Source organism: Salmo salar, unplaced genomic scaffold (assembly GCF_905237065.1).
Source record: "Salmo salar unplaced genomic scaffold, Ssal_v3.1, whole genome shotgun sequence".
Classification (NCBI taxonomy): Eukaryota; Metazoa; Chordata; class Actinopteri; order Salmoniformes; family Salmonidae; genus Salmo; species Salmo salar.
Genome location: NW_025548981.1, coordinates 200,343 through 217,416, shown reverse-complemented (window position 1 = coordinate 217,416; position 17,074 = coordinate 200,343).

Sequence of the window (17,074 nt, the reverse complement as noted above, 5' to 3'; positions counted from 1 at the left end):
GTAGACCCCTCCTCTGCAGCTGCTCCATGAGGGTATATAGTCCATAGGCCGTGGTAGAAGCTGGTAGAACCCTCCTCTGCAGCTGCTCCATGAGGGTATATAGGCCGTGGTAGAAGCTGGTAGACCCCTCCTCTGCAGCTGCTCCATGAGGGAATATAGTCCATAGGCCGTGGTAGAAGCTGGTAGAACCCTCCTCTGCAGCTGCTCCATGAGGGTATATAGTCCATAGGCCGTGGTAGAAGCTGGTAGACCCCTCCTCTGCAGCTGCTCCATGAGGGTATATAGTCCATAGGCCATGGTAGAAGCTGGTAGACCCCTCCTCTGCAGCTGCTCCATGAGGGTATATAGTCCATAGGCCGTGGTAGAAGCTGGTAGAACCCTCCTCTGCAGCTGCTCCATGAGGGTATATAGTCCATAGGCCGTGGTAGAAGCTGGTAGACCCCTCCTCTGCAGCTGCTCCATGAGGGTATATAGTCCATAGGCCGTGGTAGAAGCTGGTAGACCCCTCCTCTGCAGCTGCTCCATGAGGGTATATAGTCCATAGGCCGTGGTAGAAGCTGGTAGAACCCTCCTCTGCAGCTGCTCCATGAGGGTATATAGTCCATAGGCCGTGGTAGAAGCTGGTAGACCCCTCCTCTGCAGCTGCTCCATGAGGGAATATAGTCCATAGGCCGTGGTAGAAGCTGGTAGAACCCTCCTCTGCAGCTGCTCCATGAGGGTATATAGTCCATAGGCCGTGGTAGAAGCTGGTAGAACCCTCCTCTGCAGCTGCTCCATGAGGGTATATAGTCCATAGGCCGTGGTAGAAGCTGGTAGACCCCTCCTCTGCAGCTGCTCCATGAGGGTATATAGTCCATAGGCCGTGGTAGAAGCTGGTAGACCCCTCCTCTGCAGCTGCTCCATGAGGGTATATAGTCCATAGGCCGTGGTAGAAGCTGGTAGACCCCTCCTCTGCAGCTGCTCCATGAGGGTATATAGTCCATAGGCCATGGTAGAAGCTGGTAGAACCCTCCTCTGCAGCTGCTCCATGAGGGTGTATAGTCCATAGGCCGTGGTAGAAGCTGGTAGAACCCTCCTCTGCAGCTGCTCCATGAGGGTGTATAGTCCATAGGCCGTGGTAGAAGCTGGTAGAACCCTCCTCTGCAGCTGCTCCATGAGGGTGTATAGTCCATAGGCCGTGGTAGAAGCTGGTAGAACCCTCCTCTGCAGCTGCTCCATGAGGGTGTATAGTCCATAGGCCGTGGTAGAAGCTGGTAGAACCCTCCTCTGCAGCTGCTCCATGAGGGTGTATAGTCCATAGGCCGTGGTAGAAGCTGGTAGAACCCTCCTCTGCAGCTGCTCCATGAGGGTGTATAGTCCATAGGCCGTGGTAGAAGCTGGTAGAACCCTCCTCTGCAGCTGCTCCATGAGGGTGTATAGTCCATAGGCCGTGGTAGGAGCTGGTAGAACCCTCTTCTTGTTACGTCTCCATTACACCAGAGCTATGTCTTGATTCAAGAACTAAAAATTAGTAATTACATATTGGTCTGAAAAAAATGTATTACAATAATTATTCGAGATCTTTAATGATTGATGTTAATATATTACTTCTCTGAGCAAATTTGCCCCAGAAACTGTTCAAGAGAAGTTTACACACGTTTCTTTTGGCTTTGATGACCTCTATTCTGTCAGGGTCAAGACGTATGCTCCCTTTTCATGATAGTCCTGAATGTATCTGTCTTTGCTCTCTTGATCTGTGGCTGATGCAGGATATCCTGAAGCCATTTGCTCGCCTCTCAAGGAGGTATTGATGTACTCTTTAAAAAGAGTGTCTGATTTCCTGGGAAAGTTCCACATACAAAGCTGTGGCCACACGATACCTCTTCTCTAAGCCTAATCTCGTGGGAAAGAAACTTAAACAATGTAATTATTTTTATTTCACCTTTATTTAACCAGGTAGGCAAGTTGAGAACAAGTTCTCATTTACAATTGCGACCTGGCCAAGATAAAGCAAAGCAGCAACACAGAGTTACACATGGAGTAAAACAAACATACAGTAGAAAAATAAGTCTATATACAATGTGAGCAAATGAAGTGAAATAAGGGAGGTAAAGGCAAAAAAGGCCATGGTGGCAAAGTAAGTACAATATAGCAAGTAAAACACTGGAATGGTAGATTTGTAGTGGAAGAAAGTGCAAAGTAGAAATAGAAATAATGGGGTGCAAAGGAGATAAATAAATAAATAAATATGGTAGGGGAAGAGGTAGTTGTTTGGGCTAAATTATAGATGGGCTATGTACAGGTGCAGTAATCTGTGAGCTGCTCTGACAGCTGGTGCTTAAAGCTAGTGAGGGAGAGAAGTATTTCCAGTTTCAGAGATTTTTGTAGTTCGTTCCAGTCATTGGCAGCAGAGAACTGGAAGGAGAGACAGCCAAAGGAGGAATTGGCTTTGGGGGTGACCAGAGAGATATACCTGCTGGAGCGCGTGCTACAGGTGGGTGCTGCTATGGTGACCAGTGCGCTGAATTAAGGGGGGACTTTACCTAGCAGGGTCTTGTAGATGACCTGGAGCCAGTGGGTTTGGCGACGAGTATGAAGCGAGGGCCAGCCAACGAGAGCGTACACGTCGCAGTGGTGGGTAGTATATGGCGCTTTGGTGACAAAACGGATGGCACTGTGATAGACTGCATCCAGTTTATTGAGTGGGGTATTGGAGGCTATTTTGTAAATGACATCGCCGAAGTCGAGGATCGGTAGGATGGTCAGTTTTACAAGGGTATGTTTGGCGGTATGAGTGAAGGATGCTTTGTTGTGAAATAGGAAGCCAATTCTAGATTTAACTTTGGATTGGAGATGTTTGATGTGAGTCTGGGAGGAGAGCTTACAGTGTAACCAGACACCTAGGTATTTGTAGTTGTCCACATATTCTAAGTAAGGACGGGCGGGTTAGGTGCAGGCAGCGATCGGTTGAAGAGCATGCATTAGTTTTACTTGTATTTACGAGCAGTTGGAGGCCAAGGAAGGAGAGTTGTATGGCATTGAAGCTCGTCTGGAGGGTTGTTAACACAGTGTTAACACAGTGTCCAAAGAAGGGCCAGAAGTATACAGAATGGTGTCGTCTGCGTAGAGGTGGATCAGAGACTCACCAGCAGAAAGAGAGACATCATTGATGTACACAGAGAAAAGAGTTGGCCCAATAACTGAACCCTGTGGCACCCCCATAGAACTACCAGAGGCCATCCGATTTGACAGATTGAACTCTTTCAGAGAAGTAGCTGGTGAACCAGGCGAGGCAATCATTTGAGAAACCAAGGCTATTGAGTCTGCCGATGAGGATGTGGTGATTGACAGAGTCGAAAGCCTCGGTACCCCCTGTGTCACTGGTTGAAGGCTGGGTCTACAAAAAAAACAAGACTTGACTACCTTGGGCTTTGACACTGGCTGCAACACCTTCTTCTACCCAGTTATCCACAGTCACTTTACCTCTACCTACATGTACATATTACCTCAATTACCTTGACAAACCAGTGCCCCCGCACATTGAGTCTATACCGGTACCCCCTGTATATAGCCTCCACATTGACTCTGTACCAGTACCCCCTGTATATAGCCTCCAAATTGACTCGGTACCGGTACCCCCTGTATATAGCCTCCTCAAATTGACTCTGTACCAGTACCCCCTGTATATAGCCTCCACATTGACTCTGTACCGGTACCCCCTGTATATAGCCTCCACATTGACTCTGTACCGGTACCCCCTGTATATAGTCTCCTTACATTAACTCTGTACCGGTACCCCCTGTATATAGTCTCCACATTGACTCTGTACCGTAACACCCTGTAAATAGCCTCCACATTGACTCTGTACCGGTACCCCCTGTATATAGCCTCCACATTGACTCTGTACCGGTACCCCCTGTATATAGCCTCCACATTGACTCTGTACCGGTACCCCCTGTATATAGCCTCCACATTGACTCTGTACCGGTACCCCCTGTATATAGCCTCCACATTGACTCTGTACCGGTACCCCCTGTAAATAGCCTCCACATTGACTCTGTACCGTAATACCCTGTATATAGCCTCCACATTGACTCTGTACCGGTACCCCCTGTATATAGCCTCCACATTGACTCTGTACCGGTACCCCCTGTATATAGCCTCCACATTGACTCTGTACCGGTACCCCCTGTATATAGCCTCTACATTGACTCTGTACCGGTACCCCCTGTATATAGCCTCCACATTGACTCTGTACCGGTACCCCCTGTATATAGCCTCCACATTGACTCTGTACCGGTACCCCCTGTATATAGCCTCCACATTGACTCTGTACCGGTACCCCCTGTACATAGCCTCCACATTGACTCTGTACCAGTACCCCCTGTATATAGCCTCCACATTGACTCTGTACCGGTACCCCCTGTATATAGCCTCGCGACTGTTATTTTTTTGTTGCTCCTTAATTATTTTTATTTTAACATTTGTCCTATTTTCTATAATTGTTTTATTTTGTTACTTTCTTAACCTTGTTTTCTTAAATGCATTGTTGGTTAAGGGCTTGTAAGTCAGAATTTCAATGTAATTTCTACACCTGTTGTATTCGGTGCATGTGACAAATATAATTTGATATGATTTGATCAAGGGATTCAAAAGAAGATAGGAATCATAGGATCTAGAATTGGGATAAAAATAAAAGTTTTAGTACTGGGGTTATATAAATGTTTTAGACAGAGTAGAGCACAGTGTTTTAGTACTGGGGTTTATAAATGTTTTAGAAAGAGTAGAGCACAGTGTTTTAGTACTGGGGTTTATAAATGTTTTAGACAGAGTAGAGCACAGTGTTTTAGTACTGGGGTTTTATAAATGTTTTAGACAGAGTAGAGCACAGTGTTTTAGTACTGGGGTTTATAAATGTTTTAGAAAGAGTAGAGCACAGTGTTTTAGTACTGGGGGTTTATAAATGTTTTAGACAGAGTAGAGCACAGTGTTTTAGTAGCAGGGTTTTATAAATGTTTTAGACAGAGTAGAGCACAGTGTTTTAGTACTGGGGGTTTATAAATGTTTTAGACAGAGTAGAGCACAGTGTTTTAGTACTGGGGTTTATAAATGTTTTAGAAAGAGTAGAGCACAGTGTTTTAGTACTGGGGTTTATAAATGTTTTAGACAGAGTAGAGCACAGTGTTTTAGTACTGGGGTTTATAAATGTTTTAGACAGAGTAGAGCACAGTGTTTTAGTACTGGGGTTTATAAATGTTTTAGACAGAGTAGAGCACAGTGTTTTAGTACTGGGGTTTATAAATGTTTTAGACAGAGTAGAGCACAGTGTTTTAGTACTGGGGTTTTATAAATGTTTTAGACAGAGTAGAGCACAGTGTTTTAGTACTGGGGGTTTATAAATGTTTTAGACAGAGTAGAGCACAGTGTTTTAGTACTGGGGTTTTATAAATGTTGTAGACAGAGTAGAGCACAGTGTTTTAGTACTGGGGTTTTATAAATGTTAGCACAGTTGAGGCCGTCTGCTGACCACTTTTCACCCTTGAAAGTCATGGTGGAAACAACAATTGGTAGATAAACCCCTGGTTGCTGATTACTCTCAAAGTCATAAAACACAAATGTCTCTGAATGTTCATCTTCATCCAATGGTTGAAGGTAGCACTCATGTTCCACTTCTTGAACCACTTCAGTGTCTCTGCTTTTCAAAGACCCTTTACAGACAGGGCAGTGTAGGATACCACACACCTTTACAGACAGGGCAGTGTAGGATACCACATACCTTTACAGACAGGGCAGTGTAGGATACCACATACCTTTACAGACAGGGCAGTGTAGGATACCACATACCTTTACAGACAGGGCAGTGTAGGATACCACATACCTTTACAGACAGGGCAGTGTAGGATACCACATACCTTTACAGACAGGGCAGTGTAGGATACCACATACCTTTACAGACAGGGCAGTGTAGGATACCACATACCTTTACAGACAGGGCAGTGTAGGATACCACATACCTTTACAGACAGGGCAGTGTCCACATACGTGAGGTTGGGGGTTGTCTGTTTTAACGTTGTAATTGCGTTGGAATTTTGGACATTTCTTGTTGAGGTCACACCAGCTGACAGATGTATATGCCTTTGGATGCTATGGACTCTAAAAGACAGAGAGGTCCAGTTACTAGATAGGTTTCTCACAGCCTTTTACAGGACTCTAAAAAACAGAGAGGTCCAGTTACTAGATAGGTTTCTCACAGCCTTTTACAGAGCTCTAAAAGACAGAGAGGTCCAGTTACTAGATAGGTTTCTCACAGCCTTTTACAGGACTCTAAAAGACAGAGAGGTCCAGTTACTAGATAGGTTTCTCACAGCCTTTTACAGGACTCTAAAAGACAGAGAGGTCCAGTTACTAGATAGGTTTCTCACAGCCATTTACATGCTATCTTCAATCAGTAGAGGCTCTACCTCAGAAATTATTGTGTCAAGCTGTTTAGCTGCATCCTACATCAACACATCGTCCTCATCAACACATCGTCCTCATCAACACATCATCCACATCATCCTCATTATCCTCATCAACACATCATCCTCATCAACACATCATCCTCATCAACACATCATCCTCATCAACACATCATCATCCTCATCAACACATCATCCTCATCAACACATCATCCTCATCATCCTCATCAACACAGCATCAACACATCGTCCTCATCAACACATCATCCTCATCATCACATCATCCTCATCATCCTCATCAACACATCATCATCCTCATCAACACATCATCATCCTCATCATCCTCATCAACACATCATCCTCATCATCACATCATCCTCATCATCCTCATCAACACATCATCATCCTCATCATCCTCATCAACACATAATCATCCTCATCAACACATCATCATCCTCATCAACACATCATCCTCATCATCCTCATCAACACAACATCCTCATCAACACATCATCCTCATCAACACATCATCCTCATCATCCTCATCAACACATCATCATCACATCATCCTCATCAACACATCATCCTCATCAACACATCATCATCACATCATCCTCATCAACACATCGTCCTCATCAACACATCATCTTCATCAACACATCATCCTCATCAACACATCACCCTCATCAACACATCATCCTATTCAACACATCATCCTCATCAACACATCATCCTCATCGTCCTCATCAACACATCATCCTCATCATCATCAACACATCATCCTCATCATCATCATCCTCATCATCCTCATCAACACATCATCCTCATCAACACATCATCCTCATCAACACATCATCCTCATCAACACATCATCCTCATCATCCTCATCAACACATCATCATCATCAACACATCATCCTCATCAACACATCATCCTCATCAACACATCACCCTCATCAACACATCACCCTCATCATCCTCATGTCCTCCTATGTCAGCAATCCATGCTTTGGTTTAGTTTCCCCTGGTACTGTTTCCACTTGCTAATGTTTTAGCATTTGTGGCACAAATCCCATTCAAGTCATCCGACCAATATTAGCATTTTTTGCACATTTCTTTTAGTCATTTTATCATGTCCAAATCATGTCCAAATCATCCAAATGTATAAAATTCAATGTGAAGCTCAACAAAGTCACTTATAGATGATTTGAACATGATGTGCTAATGTTAATCTGACAAATCATATTATCTGTCCCATGATTTGAATTAGATTTTTGCTACAAATGCTATAATGTTATGTAAATGTAGGAGTGTTTGACATTGCAGCCGACTTTATAGACGAGTCGAGATCTACAAATGACCTTGCATGATAAATAACTACTCACTCACTCAGTCAGTCAGTCAGTCACAATTTACCCACGATGCATCACAGTTTTGATGCTCTCGAACACTGTATGTGTGACTGAGGAAGGAAGCCCTCTCTGCATCAGCTTCTTAGTTCCTGACATAGATTTGTCTAGAGGGTCCATCTATGCATATTTGTCATTATGTCGTCTGCAACAGAATGAGAAGAGCAATTGAGGACTATCTCCATTTTAAAGTAGTTAATGTCTTCTTCTTCAACTTCCATAACTTTAATGACAGTCGGTAAACCAACTGAAAGTTTGTATTCAATGGCTTTAGTTTTGAAGCAAGTGCGCCCTCTATTAAACTCTATGGACACAGACTACTTCAATGTTGGGTTAACCACAGATCTCAAACTTCACACTCAGTGTCTGTTTACTGACAGTAAGTTAACTTACAACACGTCTACCCTTCACTCTGTAAGTATGCTTGACGATATCTTAAAATATGTATATTTTATAATTTGTTTGTAACCATGAACTTCTGTATCCTGTTATGTGCATGGCGATGCTATTGGAATGTATGTTGTTTTGTTTTTCTGTTATGTACTCTGTAGATGTATTTCTGCATATTAATCTGATACAGTATTGTACATGTGGTTTCATATATAATACTTTTTCCTGCTATTTTAAGGACTCTGACAGTAATAGATTTTTGTGGAGACGTGTTTGAAAATGGGCTAAAGTAAGAGGGGATTGGGTGTTTAGCTTTTAGGAGTAATACAGTATTAATATGAAACACAGTGATGGAGGGTTGTGTTTAGGAGTATTATTTACGTGAGACACAGTGACGGTGGATTGAAATGCTTACTAACGGGTCCATTTCCAACAATGCAGAGTAAAAACATTTTAAATAGTGACACAAGGAATAAATACACAGTGAATAACAAATAACAATAATGAGTAAAAAATAACATGTCTATTTACCAGTACCTAGTTGATGTGCAGGGGTATGAAATAATTGAGGTGGTTATGGGTCGGCAGGTAGCCTAGTGGTTAGAGTGTTGGACTCGTAACTGAAAGGTTGCAGATTGAATCCCTGGGCTGACAAGGTACAAATCTGTCGTTCTGCCCCTGAACAAGGCAGTTAACCCACTGTTCCTAGGCCATCATTGAAAATAAGAATTTGCTCTTAACTGACTTTCCTAGTTAAATAAAGGTAAAATAAAAATGTACACACATGTAAGGGAAAGGGGGATACCCAGTCAGTTGCACAACTAAATGCATTCAACTAAAATGTGTCTTCTTTATTTTATTTATCCGTTATTTTACCAGGTAAGTTGACTGAGAACACGTTCTCATTTACAGTAACGACCTGGGGAATAGTTACAGGGGAGAGGAAGGGGATGAATGAACCAATTGTAAACTTCTTCTACAGTTAACCTAACCCCTCTGAAACAGAGCAACACTGCGGGATCTGCCTTAATCGACATCATCGGCACCAGGGATCAGTTGTTGTTGGGTGTTAACTGCCTTGCTCAAGGACAGAACTGCATATTTTCACCTGATTGCTGTTTGGCATCGTAATCGACTTCAGTGGGCAAATACTCACCTTCGATGGCCACTGGCACGCTGGAGAAGTGTGCTCTTCACGGATGAATCCTGTTTTCAACTGTACCGGGCAGATAGCAGACAGCGTGTATGGCGTAGTCTGGGCAAGCGTTTTGCTGATGCCAACGTTGTGAACAGTATACCCCATGGTGGCAGTGGGGTTATGGTATGGTTAGGCATAAGCTATGGACAACGAACACAATTGCATTTTATCGATGTCAATTTGAATACAGAGAGATACTGTGACGAGATCCTGAGGCCCATTTTTGTGCTATTCATCCACCGCCATCACCTCATGTTTCAGCATCAAAATGCATGGCCCCATGTCGCAAGAATCATACACAATTTCTGGAAGCTGAAAATGTCCCAGTTCTTCTATGGCCTGCATACTCAACACTGTCCTATTGAGAATGCTTTGGATGCTCTGGATCGACGTGTACGACAGCATGTTCCAGTTCTTGCCAATATTCAGCAACTTCTCACAGCCATTAAAGATTAGTTGGACAACATTCGACAGGCCTCTATGGAAAGGAGATGTCGCGCTGCATGAGACAAAAAGTGGTCACACCAGATACTGACTAGTTTTCTGATCCATGCCCCTACTTTTTTTTAAGGTATCTGTGACCAACAGATGCATATGTGTATTCCCAGTCATATGAAATCTATTAGGTCCTAATACATTTATTTAAATTAACGGATTTCCTTATATGAACTGTAAGTCAGTAAAATCTTAAAATATTTTGCATGTTGCGTTTATATTTTTGTTCAGTGTAGATGAAAACTCTCTTGGTAAACAGTATTGTTTACTGCTTATCACAAGGTATTCTAACTCAGGCAAGCAAAAACTTGAGACTTCCTTAACAAAGAGACACACCCCTCCTCCCTTCGACTTACCAGAGTCTGCCATCCATTCTTGAAGATGCACTCTTAGAGAAAAGGGTTCCAAAAGGGTTCCTCGGCTGTCCCAATAGGAGCACCCTTTTTGGTTCTAGGTAGAACCCCTTTCGTTTACATGTAGAACACTCTGTGGAAAGGGTTCTACATGGAACCCAAAAAGGTTCTACCTGTAATTCAACAAGGTTCTTCCTGGAACCTAAAAGGATTCTTCAAAGGGTTCTCCTATGGCATCAGCCAAATAACCCTTTAAGGTTCTAGAAAGCAAAACATTTTTGTGTAGAAAAACCAGCAAGATGTATATCCAGGTCCTCATTCAGCCACAACTCAAGAAAAACGTATTACAGTTTTCCAGTGATAGGATAGAACATAGCTCATCCAGTTTGTTCTCCAGTGACTGCACGTTCGCCAATATTAATTTATTAAATACATTTTGTATTTAACCTTTATTTAACTAGGAAAGTCAGTTAAGAACACAATCTTATTTACAATAGAACAGAGGGCAATGGTGGTCTATTTGATCGCCAACGTAATCTCGTCAGGATGCCTGCTCGCTTGCCTCTCTATTGCCGCCACTTCCTCTTTCGAGTCCCGGGGGATTAGGGCCTGGTCCGGAGTAAGCAGAACGTCCATAATTTGCCATCTCGTTGAGGTAGAAATGTTTGTCCATATCAAGTTAAATGATCACTGTTCTGATGTCCGGAAGCTGTTTTCGGTCAGAGTAAAGTTAAAATCAGCACAAAAAAGACACAAAATAGCGGAGTAGGTCAGGAGCCCGTAAATCAGCTGCTATCCACTGCTTGCCATCTGCTGTTCACAAGGGCCAACAGTGGAACAGAATATGATAGCGGCATGTTCTATAGAACAGACATCCATTTTTGTGTGCTTAAATTTTACTTTTTAACACCAGTGTTGCGTTTCATTAGTTTGTTATGTTGTTATTAGCCCAACATTATTGAGGACATTATTATTAGGTACCAGTACTATACACGATGGCCAACAGTGGTTCTCTCCCAAATGGCACCCTGTTCCCTTAATAGTGTACTACTTTTGACATAGGGTGCCATTTGGGAAGAAGCCAGTGTAACTGAATATGATCAAGGCATTATATTACTGCCCATCGTACGAAGAGACACTACAGTAATGCTGAGATGCCAGTAGGGAGAGCTCTAGTCTAGAACACTGAAACCTTCAGTATCACTTTGATGCAGCTGATGAGGAGTGTAAATTGAATGTGTTTATAGAATAGAATGAATGACTTCATGGAACTGACCAAATGTAAATGGAACTTTGACCTGTTCCATGTAGAACTCAGAGGGACAAGGCAACACATTCTAAGATATTATAAACATTCCATAAAGAATAGTCAACATATTGTTAACATGATTCTGTATTTAAATAAAAGTGGAAATGGGGGACATTTTGTCCATTTTAGAAATGTAGGGCCCATTCTAATACAGTAACCTCCCCTTCTCTGACATGTTGTTCTCGTCGTCATGCATGTTAATGACTTAAAGAGGAAAGGACAGTTCTGCATCAGCTACTTGTGCCCTGACTACTTTAAATATGTATCAACTGGTTGACTCTCTGTACAGGACCTCTCTCCTTCACTTCACTCTATAAGTACGCGTGACAATATCTTGAAAAATAGTTTTGGGTTATTTGATTTTAGTCATTAGTCATATTCTTGAGGGGAATGTATAATTTTACTTCTTGTTATGTTTTGAGCTGTGTTTTGGATCAGAACTGTGTCAGATAAGACCCAGATGCAGACAGTTTGAATAACAGATGTTTATTAACAAAACAGGGGGCAGGCAGACGACAGGTCAAGGGCAGGCAGAGGTCAGTAATCCAGGGTAGAGTCAGTAAGGTACAGAACGGCAGGCAGGCTCAGGGTCAGGACAGGCAGAGTGGTCAAAACCGGAAAAACTAGAAAAACAGGGGCTAGAGAGAACCAGGGGCTAGGGAGAACCAGGGGCTAGGGAGAACCAGGGGCTAGGGAGAACCAGGGGCTAGAGAGAACCAGGGGCTAGGGAGAACCAGGGGCTAGGGAGAACCAGGGGCTAGAGAGAACCAGGGGCTAGGGAGAACCAGGGGCTAGGGAGAACCAGGGGCTAGGGAGAAACAGGGGCTAGGGGAGAACCAGGGGCTAGGGAGAACCAGGGGCTAGGGAGAACCAGGGGCTAGGGAGAACCAGGGGCTAGGGAGAACCAGGGGCTAGGGAGAACCAGGGGCTAGAGAGAACCAGGGGCTAGAGAGAACCAGGGGCTAGAGAGAACCAGGGGCTAGGGAGAACCAGGGGCTAGGGGGAACCAGGGGCTAGGGGGAACCAGGGGCTAGGGAGAACCAGGGGCTAGGGGGAACCAGGGGCTAGAGAGAACCAGGGGCTAGGGGGAACCAGGGGCTAGGGGGAACCAGGGGCTAGGGAGAACCAGGGGCTAGGGAGAACCAGGGGCTAGGGGGAACCAGGGGCTAGAGAGAACCAGGGGCTAGGGAGAAACAGGGGCTAGGGAGAAACAGGGGCTAGGGGAACCAGGGGCTAGGGGGAACCAGGGGCTAGGGGAACCAGGGGCTAGGGGAGAACCAGGGGCTAGGGAGAACCAGGGGCTAGGGAGAACCAGGGGCTAGGGGAACCAGGGGCTAGGGGGAACCAGGGGCTAGGGAGAAACAGGGGCTAGGGGGAACCAGGTGCTAGGGGGAACCAGGGGCTAGGGGGAACCAGGGGCTAGGGAGAACCAGGGGCTAGGGAGAACCAGGGGCTAGGGAGAACCAGGGGCTAGGGGGAACCAGGGGCTAGGGAGAACCAGGGGCTAGGGAGAACCAGGGGCTAGGGAGAACCAGGGGCTAGGGAGAACCAGGGGCTAGGGAGAACCAGGGGCTAGGGAGAAACAGGGGCTAGGGAGAACCAGGCTGGTAGGCTTGGCGATACGAACTGGCAACAGACAAACAGAAAATACAGGTATAAAGGCAGTGGTGTAAAGTACTTGAGTAAAAATACTTTCAAGTACTCCTGAAGTAGTTGTTTTGGGGTATCTGTACTTTATTTTACTATTTTTATTTTTGACAACTTTTACTTCACTACATTCCTAAAAGAAAATAATGTACTTATTACTCAATACATTTCCCCTGACACCCAAAAGTCCTCGTTAAATTTTGAATGCTTAGCAGGACAGAAAAGGTCCAATTCACGCACTTATCAAGAGAACATCCCTGGTCATCCCTACTGATTCTGATGTGAAAACTCACTAAACACAAACGCTTTGTTTCTGAATGATTTCTGAGTGTTGGAGTGTGCCCCTGGCTATCTGCACATACAAACAAAACACAAACAGTTGTGCCATCTGGTTTGCTTAACAAGGAATTTGAAATGATTCATACTTTTACTTTTGATACTTAAGTACATTTTTGCAATTACATTTATTTTTGATACTTTATATCATATTATTTAAAACCAAATACTTTTAGACTTTTACTCAAGTCGTATTTTACTGGGTGACTCACTTTTACTCAAGTATGACAATTGGGTACTTTTCCACCACTGTATAAATACACAGGGGATAAGGGGGGAAACTGGCGACACCTGGAGGGCGGGTGGAGACAAGCACAAGACAGGTGAAACAGATCAGGGTGAGACAGTTTTGGTTGTTACATCAGGGCCTGTATTCATAAAGTGTCTCAGTGGAGGAGTGTTGGAATGTGTGTGAATGACACAGTGGATTTATCTGAGGGTCCTTTAGGACCAGACTGAGTAGGGTTGACATCTATACTGGGACTGATAGGGAGTAGGGTTGACATCTATACTGGGACTGATAGGGAGTAGGGTTGACATCTATACTGGGACTGATAGGGAGTAGGGTTGACATCTATACTGGGACTGATAGGGAGTAGGGTTGACATCTATACTGGGACTGATAGGGAGTAGGGTTGACATCTATACTGGGACTGATAGGGAGTAGAGTTGACATCTATACTGGGACTGATAGGGAGTAGGGTTGACATTGATACTGGGACTGATAGGGAGTAGGGTTGACATCTATACTGGGACTGATAGGGAGTAGGGTTGACATCTATACTGGGACTGATAGGGAGTAGGGTTGACATCTATACTGGGACTGATGGGGAGTAGGGTTGACATCTATACTGGGACTGATGGGGAGTAGGGTTGACATCTATACTGGGACTGATGGGGAGTAGGGTTGACATCTATACTGGGACTGATGGGGAGTAGGGTTGACATCTATACTGGGACTGATGGGGAGTAGGGTTGACATCTATACTGGGACTGATGGGGAGTAGGGTTGACATCTATACTGGGACTGATGGGGAGTAGGGTTGACATCTATACTGGGACTGATGGGGAGTAGGGTTGACATCTATACTGGGACTGATGGGGAGTAGGGTTGACATCTATACTGGGACTGATGGGGAGTAGGGTTGACATCTATACTGGGACTGATGGGGAGTAGGGTTGACATCTATACTGGGACTGATGGGGAGTAGGGTTGACATCTATACTGGGACTGATGGGGAGTAGGGTTGACATCTATACTGGGACTGATGGGGAGTAGGGTTGACATCTATACTGGGACTGATGGGGAGTAGGGTTGACATCTATACTGGGACTGATGGGGAGTAGGGTTGACATCTATACTGGGACTGATGGGGAGTAGGGTTGACATCTATACTGGGACTGATGGGGAGTAGGGTTGACATCTATACTGGGACTGATGGGGAGTAGGGTTGACATCTATACTGGGACTGATGGGGAGTAGGGTTGACATCTATACTGGGACTGATGGGGAGTAGGGTTGACATCTATACTGGGACTGATGGGGAGTAGGGTTGACATCTATACTGGGACTGATGGGGAGTAGGGTTGACATCTATACTGGGACTGATGGGGAGTAGGGTTGACATCTATACTGGGACTGATGGGGAGTAGGGTTGACATCTATACTGGGACTGATGGGGAGTAGGGTTGACATCTATACTGGGACTGATGGGGAGTAGGGTTGACATCTATACTGGGACTGATGGGGAGTAGGGTTGACATCTATACTGGGACTGATGGGGAGTAGGGTTGACATCTATACTGGGACTGATGGGGAGTAGGGTTGACATCTATACTGGGACTGATGGGGAGTAGGGTTGACATCTATACTGGGACTGATGGGGAGTAGGGTTGACATCTATACTGGGACTGATGGGGAGTAGGGTTGACATCTATACTGGGACTGATGGGGAGTAGGGTTGACATCTATACTGGGACTGATGGGGAGTAGGGTTGACATCTATACTGGGACTGATGGGGAGTAGGGTTGACATCTATACTGGGACTGATGGGGAGTAGGGTTGACATCTATACTGGGACTGATGGGGAGTAGGGTTGACATCTATACTGGGACTGATGGGGAGTAGGGTTGACATCTATACTGGGACTGATGGGGAGTAGGGTTGACATCTATACTGGGACTGATGGGGAGTAGGGTTGACATCTATACTGGGACTGATGGGGAGTAGGGTTGACATCTATACTGGGACTGATGGGGAGTAGGGTTGACATCTATACTGGGACTGATGGGGAGTAGGGTTGACATCTATACTGGGACTGATGGGGAGTAGGGTTGACATCTATACTGGGACTGATGGGGAGTAGGGTTGACATCTATACTGGGACTGATGGGGAGTAGGGTTGACATCTATACTGGGACTGATGGGGAGTAGGGTTGACATCTATACTGGGACTGATGGGGAGTAGGGATGACATCTATACTGGGACTGATGGGGAGTAGGGTTGACATCTATACTGGGACTGATGGGGAGTAGGGATGACATCTATACTGGGACTGATGGGGAGTAGGGATGACATCTATACTGGGACTGATAGGGAGTAGGGTTGACATCTATACTGGGACTGATGGGGAGTAGGGTTGACATCTATACTGGGACTGATAGGGAGTAGGGATGACATCTATACTGGGACTGATAGGGAGTAGGGTTGACATCTATACTGGGACTGATAGGGAGTAGGGTTGACATCTATACTGGGACTGATGGGGAGTAGGGTTGACATCTATACTGGGACTGATAGGGAGTAGGGTTGACATCTATACTGGGACTGATAGGGAGTAGGGTTGACATCTATACTGGGACTGATAGGGAGTAGGGTTGACATCTATACTGGGACTGATAGGGAGTAGGGTTGACATCTATACTGGGACTGATAGGGAGTAGGGTTGACATCTATACTGTGTAGGATGTGTGTTTTAACTTTTCTACATCCATAACAACCAGCTCTCTAGACTGATACAGACTCTATGGGCCTTATGGGCCTTCACTACAGATGGTGTGTGTGTGTGTGTGTGTGTGTGTGTGTGTGTGTGTGTCTGTGTGTCTGTGTGTGTGTGTGTGTGTGTGTGTGTGTGTGAGAGAGAGAGAGAGTCAATTGTTGTTTAGCCTCACAGCTTGGGGATAGGAGTTATCATTGAACCTGGTGGTCAGTCTTTAGGCTGCTGTACAGCTTGACGGACCATAGAGAATTGAACATTTATCCTCCTGTATCTGGGGATCTGAGAATAAACAGCTTCACAACAATCAATGTTGAAATATGTGTTTACAGTTCTACACATCTGTTCAATAAGTGATTGTTTTTGTTGTTTGTGATGTTGATGACTTTATTGTATCCATTAGGAAATAGTTTTTGCATCAGACAGCATGTCATCTTAAATAGACAGACGAAGACAGACATGCAACACGTCACACACATTACATACATAGTGCAATAGACTTA